Source organism: Triticum dicoccoides, chromosome 2A (assembly GCF_002162155.2).
Source record: "Triticum dicoccoides isolate Atlit2015 ecotype Zavitan chromosome 2A, WEW_v2.0, whole genome shotgun sequence".
In the NCBI taxonomy this organism is placed as follows: domain Eukaryota; kingdom Viridiplantae; phylum Streptophyta; class Magnoliopsida; order Poales; family Poaceae; genus Triticum; species Triticum dicoccoides.
The window spans coordinates 11,376,586-11,384,779 of NC_041382.1; the positions used below are offsets into that span (position 1 = coordinate 11,376,586).

The 8,194-nt window shown below is 38.3% G+C and overlaps 1 pseudogene; it reads right to left on the reverse strand.

Annotated features, from left to right (window-relative positions):
• Nucleotides 1-6,663: 6,663 nt before the first annotated feature.
• On the reverse strand, nucleotides 6,664-7,984 carry LOC119357400 (annotated as a pseudogene).
• Nucleotides 7,985-8,194: the final 210 nt, after the last annotated feature.

An 8,194-nucleotide genomic window follows, 5' to 3' on the forward strand; every position in this document is an offset into this window, starting at 1 on the left:
GTCCAGGCTGATCGGCACCTCTCATATCCAGCCCAAATATAGGACGGATATAGGGCGGCCCGGGCGCGTCCGCCTGACAAGCCCGGTCCATCGTCGACCCTACAACAGTCCCACAAAAAAACCCAATCCAGGTGTGCATCGTTCTGAACCCTAGCTCACTCTCTCTCGCTACGTCCTCTCTTCTCCCTCTCCGATTCTGATCCCATCCACTATGATGTCCAGCTCCGGCAGCGACTCCGGCTTCGAGCTCGACTACGAGGAGGAGATGGCCCTCCGCATCGCGCTGTAGCTGTCCAAGGTGGAGACCAGCGGCAGCTCCAGATCTGGAGCATCGCCGCAGCTCCCGCGCCGGCGTAGCGCAGACGCCGGAGTTGGACCGTGTCGGCCTACGCGCAGCGATGCCAGGGCAGCTCAGTCCACACCGCCCCTCCGCGCTGTCTCCTTCCCCCGCCGGCCGCTCTTCCACGCTGGCAGCGGTGGGTGCTAGTGCCCACGCCGCCGGCCTGCACGCGCACTCCAGAATCGAAGGCGCGTGCCGCGCGCCGCGAGAGGCAGCATGCACGGGAGAGAGACGAGGTGGACCAGTCTGCGCACCGCCGCCGCGGGATGATCTACGTAGTTTAGTTCCACGTTGCATGCTTAATATGGATATAGGATACTGGGTATGAGATACACGGATGTGGACGGCATGATTTGAGGAGTGCCCGGGTCAGTGCCCTCGAACGCGCCCGGGCGCGTTCATGGACGTTTGAGGGCCCGTATTTTCCCATCGCAGTTGTAGATGCTCTTGTATTGCTTTAATGTAAAGCGAAGCGAAAGACTATGTTTCAAGAAGAGGAGAGATTTCTCTTGGATCATAACGATTTGGTGTGGTTCATACGAGTACAATTGAGGAATTGCGAATTCGAATTGCTAGCTACTCCCTCACGTTACCCTAGCAGTTCTCCCATACCATCCCGTATGGTACTAGACCCACTTAGGTTACTCGTTTCGGCACGTCAACTCCTTCCTCCGCCACATTGCGCTTATCGAGGTGACGATGACATTTTTTTCTAGCATTTGTTTGGTAAGTATGGCCCTTTGTCCTCGTTGCCTCCTTGTGATTTGTGAGAGATGGCCATTGTGTTGTGCCCGATCATGTGTTGTGATCCGGTGGTTGAGGAGAGGCCCTATGTAGCCTTGCTTGTGATGTACCATCAGTTCAAATTACTACTATGCTATGTGGGATGCCATATTGCTTATGTTGTATATGTATTGTTATGCTAAATGTAACTTTTTTGAATTTATAAATTTCCTTCATTCCATGATTCATGATGCTACATCACTAGCATATTGGTGTATTAATTTTCCAGTGTTGATCCTATCTTAATTTGCCATGTCACTAGAATCTTGCTTTGCTTAGGAGATATTTGAGTATTGGATCATCATAATTTTAGTTGTCGTCACAAATTTCCTTCAATCATCATCATTACTATCTAGAAAGTTTGTGACATAGTAACTTCTACTGATATGTATCATGTGTTTCTATTGTGCAAGAGTCATAAACAAGGATCATACAATATATCTAGAAAGTTCTTTCTCTTTTCCCTTATTCCCTCCCATATGATGTGGGTAGGTACTACTCTTAGTCTTCTCTCACAATAATTTAAGCGTACACATGAATTCTCCTTAAAACAAAATCCCGAACCCTACAACATAATTTTTTTTTTGTTGGCTAACATTGATGCCCCCATGTTATTTTATTGTTCTTCATAATTTTTCCATAGATGATTGTTTTCAATATTGTGCAAACAGGGCGACCAAGATCCTTTTTGCTATGGTAACATATTGGTGTACTACAGGAAATACATTTTTTGGCAGAGTGTTTTGTGTAGTGCTAGTAAAATTCCATGGAGGAGATGGTGTTGGATTTTAGTGGCACTGTACAATAATATCGCAAAACATCAGAAGATCACATTGACTCGAATTAGTATGAATAGCTTCGGTATATGCATGCTTTCTCAACCTTGAGCATGATTTGGACAAATTTCGAGGTGCTGTTTGTACGTCCACCCTTGTTAGCTATTCCAAATTACTTACATTCAATGAATCCGCATGTTATATTGACTGTTCATATTGATTATCTTAATCTATGTGCAATATGGGACTTATATTTTAGTAGCACTATGCATAAAATAGAGCATCAATGGTGTTTCAACCTTACTGGTTAGAATAAGGACCAATGACTTTCGTCATATACTATTAACCAACAATCTATACGATGCAAAGGTATAATCATTAGCTTTAATTCTTTATTTTATATTAACGTATATATTATTGCTTATTTGTCTTCTCAACAAGCATATAGGTAAGATACGTTGGCTCTGACGGGCTAGCATACTGCGCCCCATGGTATGTTTCCCTCCCATTGCTAGGTCAAAAAGAAGACGCGGGAGTGCTAGACTCAATCTACAAAAAAACGTACTCCCTCCGTAAAGAAATATAAGAGCGTTTATATCACTACTTTAGTGATCTAAATGCTCTTATATTTCTTTTACAGAGGGAGTATAGACACAACCAAGAAATTAAAAAAAGCTGCCTTTTCATTACATAGGATAACCTTTTATATTTAGAAGTTTGTTAGATGTTGGCCACTAAGCTAGATTTTAGACCATGTCCATGATTTTTTTTTCATACATGTCATGAAATCTTGACTTAATAATGTGGATGTAAATGTCTTAAGATACGATCTTATACATGCGAATATGCTATGCTACATGTGATTGAAATTCTATGTAAATGCGCGTTGAGTATTTATATGAACTAGCACAGTGGCCCGCTTGTTGCGCGGGCTAGAATGTTTAAGAGTTTAACAATATGGATATATTAGTTGATTTGTCTAAAGAAAAACTGAAATCATACTGATGCCATTTATACAAATATAAGACGTCTCCGATTAAAGGTTTGTGTTATGTATTTTTGATACTGTTATTTTTCCTATATATACTAGTATGTATGCACGTTAACATTATTATGGAGTGGTTTTTGGTTTAAAAAAACATAGACTTGCCCATAGATTCAAGGCAAAATGAAAATATCGTTTATGTACGGATGCAGAAAGAAAATACATTACAAAAAAAGTAGGGGTTAATATATGTAATCCCCGTAATTTGTTAAGAAAGAAAATAATTCATAAAACTGCTTGCCGAAATGTTTTATATTGTGGGATGGAGAGAGTATAACTTTACAGTATATTTCCTATCTGGAAACAACTTTTCATGGGCTCAACACGTCCTCAAACTGCAACATGGGCCAAGAGGAATCAATATGGGCCACTTATTTTGAGAAGGATGAGGCGATTGTTCTGGAACATTGTGGATGGAGCAGCGGTGTACTGTTCATGGCGAATCTCACTCATTTCAGCCGTTGGATTTAGCACACGAATGGCTAGGATTGATGATCATGCCCAATTCAAAACTGGTACACTATAAGCTACTGGTAAGCTGGTACGTGGATAGCACGTGCAAAGTTTTAATTCATGTGTTTCGATGGAAATAAGTCTAAGGAATCAGCTGTCTTTGTGTGTGTGTGTGTAAAGCTCTTGTGATAATTATTATAATGTGATAGTTTCATTAAGCAGTAGTACTACAATGGGGTTCAGATGCACTTTAATGGGATAATTTTTTATGTATTTTTTTAGAGAAAAGGTTGGGCCCTGGCCTTTGCATCATTAATTACTATGCACAAAAGATTGAGAAAAAGATGCATTTGAAGCTAGTGTATGCTCTAATCACAAGGCTACTTCTAATGAGCTGCTAATTCTGCCATATGATGTAGTACAGTTCGGCCTAGTAAATCTCATGCAGTCTTTGGGACAGGCAGACGGCATCGCCTGCGCATCCATTAAAATACTCATCTTATTTCAGTTTCTAGAGCCATTGTTCTGCCTACGCAAGGTCTTGCAAGTACTGTCGTCCATGTGACCTACAGTGAATGCCTCCGGAGGGCCTAGAATTTTCAGGAACAAAGCGAGATGATACACTGGTACTGTAGAGGCGAATCCCTTCACTCTGAGCCATAGGATTGACCCTCATCAACGGCTCAAGTTGCTTCTCAGGCTTAGGATTCAAAATTTCAAAACTCATACACTATATAGTAGTAAAGAAATATGTATGTTATTACCCTTTTTTCATTTCCCTTGTAATCATCCATGCCATACTTGTGTAAATTTTATTTGTATAATTTTTCTAGCATTTTCATAACTTGAGAGGGGATCGTTTTTAGGGAGTTGATTATATATCGGAATTAAACATATGATTTCATGGATATTCACATTGTGCCATATAAAATAGTTCATTATATGACCGCTAAAAATCAGTTTCCAAATAAATATAACATTCATGGGTAATGTCTCTAAAAGTTTGTAAATCATGGCTGAATTACCATTATGCCAATTTAAAAGGTAATGTGTTATTTATGGCTGTGTGTATTGTTTGAGCGTAGTGTATGGTGTTATGTGACGTAAGATCAACATCAAGCATCAATATTAAATTATCGATCATTTGTGTTAGATGCACAACTGCAAATTTCTATGTTCCCAAATAATGGCGTGAGTTTAGAATAGCTGTTACAATATTTATTTTATCTTTTAATGGAATAAAAAATAAACATCTGAATGAAGCGAATATAAAATAGTATATCCACATAGATAGGGCAACTAAACAATGAAAATAACCATTTTAATTACCTTTTCAAGTGTCACAAACAGCCATAGAGATTGTACACTTTGTGACCTTACGTATCAAACAGCTATGGTTGTTTTGCCTTGTAATTCCTAGACACTATCCCTATGAATAATCGATGTGTTTTAGTTTTTGTACATCTGTCACCGTGTTTTTCCCTCATAAGAATAACATGTGTAGTCTTTAGTGAATCGTTTCTTTAAATAATACTTTTGATAATGTTTTCATATATTTTTACACTTTATTATACTTAGTAATAATGTTGTCATCCGGTTAGAGTCATTCATGCCTACATGTAGCACAGTTTATATTTGATAACCTACATGGTAATTATTTTGTATGGAGACCAAACATTTTTTTCTTCAAATATTAGATTAGTACACATAAGTAATTTTTGGTTATGAGCTCAGAGTTCATTTGTTCATACATATTTAGTTCTATAGTTATCAGTGCATCTAAGTAAAGCTCAAAATGTGACCTAGATAATTTGTCCTTTGTATAGTGTCATGACGTATAATTATGAGTAAAAATTTAAAATTGTGCCGTGAACAAATTGATGGGCCAAATGAAAGTTTAAAAAATACTGATACATGACCAATAAATCAAATTTTAAATTCAATCCGCCAGCCACTAAATCCAGATACATTTAAGATATAAAAAATGTTATAATATAAAAATTAATCCACCAGCCACCAAAAAATGTTCCATTGCTTTTTTACAATCTGAAAAATGTTCCAGTGTGTAACTAACTACGTCAAATTCTAAATAAAATTGTAGAGCTGCCTAATTTTTATAATTGAATCATATATAAGCATGTTGTGGATGATCATGTATGTGTTGGTTTTCTGGGATCGATTGTACGGGAACGCTCACACACATGCCTCATAGCGCGACTAACTCTGAAGCATGTGATTGCATCATACACAACATTCAAGTCATCACACAGTAGCACAATATTTTTTAGTTAATTATCATGTATGTATTTGTGAAGGTATACATATATGCACCTTTGTGTAATTTTATTTTTATACGGAGGGAACGTGCATGCCATACAAAAAAATGGGACGTGCATGTCCTTCTTTTCATGTAGCTGGCCATCCTTTCTTTCCTCAAGGGCAGCACATTAATTAGCTTTTTTCCACCAAGAGTTTAGTTTATTTTGGACAGCTAATTTGCTGGTTCATTCACGCTAGAGGCTATGGGATAGTTCAAATTTGTTTTTGTTTCTTTTCTATTGCTATACGTGGGAAGCAGTACCAAATATATTTTTTATTTTCTATTGCTATACATTAGAGGCTGTACCAAATATATTTTTTCTTGACATATGTCACGTAATTCCTCTTAGGCCCACCATTTTACATATATTGAACGGTCACGTAGTATTAATTTTAAGAGTTTTGAAAGATCAAGGGCTAGTATTTTCTGATTAACGTGGAATTTTCTAGCCGATTTTAGTTGCTTCTAGTTCACCTTATAATACTTTTAATATATAATAGAATGATATACCTGGTGCCTAAAAAACATATATGAGTTGTATAAAAATGCTTGAATTGAACTACCATTTCCTTCTGCTCCTCGTTGGGTTCGACACTCTTACTTATCCAAAGGACTACTATTGATCCCCTATATTTGTGGGTCATCGCGCGTGCGCACGCACGCACGCCAAATAACTGGAGTTAGATTGTAATTCAAGTGTTGTAGATGGCTTGTAAAGATGTGCTTGGATATACAAAATGGGGTCAGCCTAAATCCATGTGAATATATGGAAAGACAAGAAGAACCAGAAACATTCTCGGCTGGTAAACACTTTATATTCAGACCATAAATTTCCCAACCACCAAGAAACATACAACGATTACATCCCATGTTATTCTTAAACATATCATATCTACTATACAATCAAAGTTGTTAAGACATAAACATTCTTCAGGGTTTTGACTATTTATTGTTTCTCATTGTTGATAGGCGCCAAGAACAATTCTCTGATTTGCCTTTTCTTCTGATAATCCGGTTCCCCAAAACCATCCCCATCTTGGTAAACACAATGCGAAATTCGGGCCAAATTTACACAAGTCTTGGCAAAATGTCTAGAAAATTTATAATGTTCGAAGGCGTCTATGTTAATTGACTTCCAAGCATCCATTATAAGGTCTTCCATGGCATCACGGAAATCTTTCTCACCAGAGTTATTCTCTGACATGTGGATAGCTATCGAAGATGGTACATCCCCTCTCTCTAGCTCGGCCTGTTATGCACACAAGACAAGTGGAGATAAATGTCATGAGATCTTACAGAAAGATTCAAATCCGGTGATCAAACTTGCAAAAAGGATTGGTCGATTGCCCTTACAGAGTGTGTCGCAGAGTCGTTGCAAAGTCGAACTATTAATGACACAGAATGAACTAATCTCGTGTATCTTCCAACTTTATCAGGAGATTCTGAGGTGAGTTTTGCTTCCATGCCGAGTAGGGGAAACACATGTTGTAGCAGCAGAGGCCCAGTGGACGTAACTGATCCATTATTGAGGTACCCTTGAAGTGTTGGTTTGTGGTTTCCATGGTGCCACTTTGCCTCCACTAGGTATGACTCGGTCGCATCATGCCACTGCCATTTATGTAGAATTTATGACAGTTCTTTTAGTGGACATATCTATACCCTATTAGGAAGTGAAATTAAGTATATATGAACATACCGATTTTTGAAGGACACGACGAGCATCAAAACCATGTTGTTTTAACACATTTTCAGACACCTCACATGATGTGTTGTACATAACGGCGTAGAGTGCTTTCATGTATTCAGGGAGTCGTTCATCGGGACTTTCTTCCCATCTGACAATATTATTTCAGAACTTCTTAGATAATTTCAAAGCTCCATTCAAGATGAAATTTTTGCTTTGTTTTGCATTCAAGGCGAAACTATCGTGTCTTGTGTACACATGCTAGTCTATGATAAGAAGATTATTTCAATGACGATAAGAAAATTATTTCAGTGATTAATCTTGCTAAATTCTGTATCTTTCATTTTTAGCTGCATGCATTTGTCGAAAAAGTACAACCACATATATTTTACCTTCTAATGGCATCAGTGGACAGGACGAGTTCATCAAGAGTTCAATACACATCATAAACATCATCCAACTGAACTGCTAGATAAATGACTTTAGCAAGAACTTCCCGACATGCTCCGTCGTTTGGCTCCCACACTATTCCATTTGCGTAATGGTAGCACTCCATGAGACGGTCCCTCGCAAACCCCAATTTTTACCAAGGGCAATATCCTCCCTCCACCTACAATTAAGCCAATGTTTACTATCTTAAAGGACTTCAAGTAATTATATATATGCAATGAGATGCAAGAAGTTCTTTTAGACAATAAAATATAGATATAACTCCTAGACTCTGCATGACAGGATGCACACAATCCATCTACTATGGGGAGTAATTAGCGAGGTTTAATTTAATTGTAGGTTT